We start from the raw sequence: 248 nt of genomic DNA, 5'->3' as shown, positions 1-248 counted from the left end.
CACACACACACACACACACACACACACACACACAGTGGAGCCCAGGTTGTCTGTAGATATGTTTAACATCTCCACTAATTACTTTACAGGATGTTTGGGTGGGCATGGTTGAAGTTCTTTCCACTGAGAAGTACTGTATGGCTGTCAAGTGTGCTTCTCCTTTTGACTCGGTAACAGCGAATGCCATCATGTGATTGGAGTGCATAGTCCAAAGCCTTGTGTTATGAACGGTAGTTACATATCGGTGT

This window comes from Haplochromis burtoni, unplaced genomic scaffold, assembly GCF_018398535.1.
Source record: "Haplochromis burtoni strain Fernald_Lab_line unplaced genomic scaffold, NCSU_Asbu1 Contig_54, whole genome shotgun sequence".
Taxonomy (NCBI): domain Eukaryota; kingdom Metazoa; phylum Chordata; class Actinopteri; order Cichliformes; family Cichlidae; genus Haplochromis; species Haplochromis burtoni.
The sequence above is the reverse complement of the archived record's forward strand: the minus strand, read 5'-3'. Positions refer to the sequence as shown.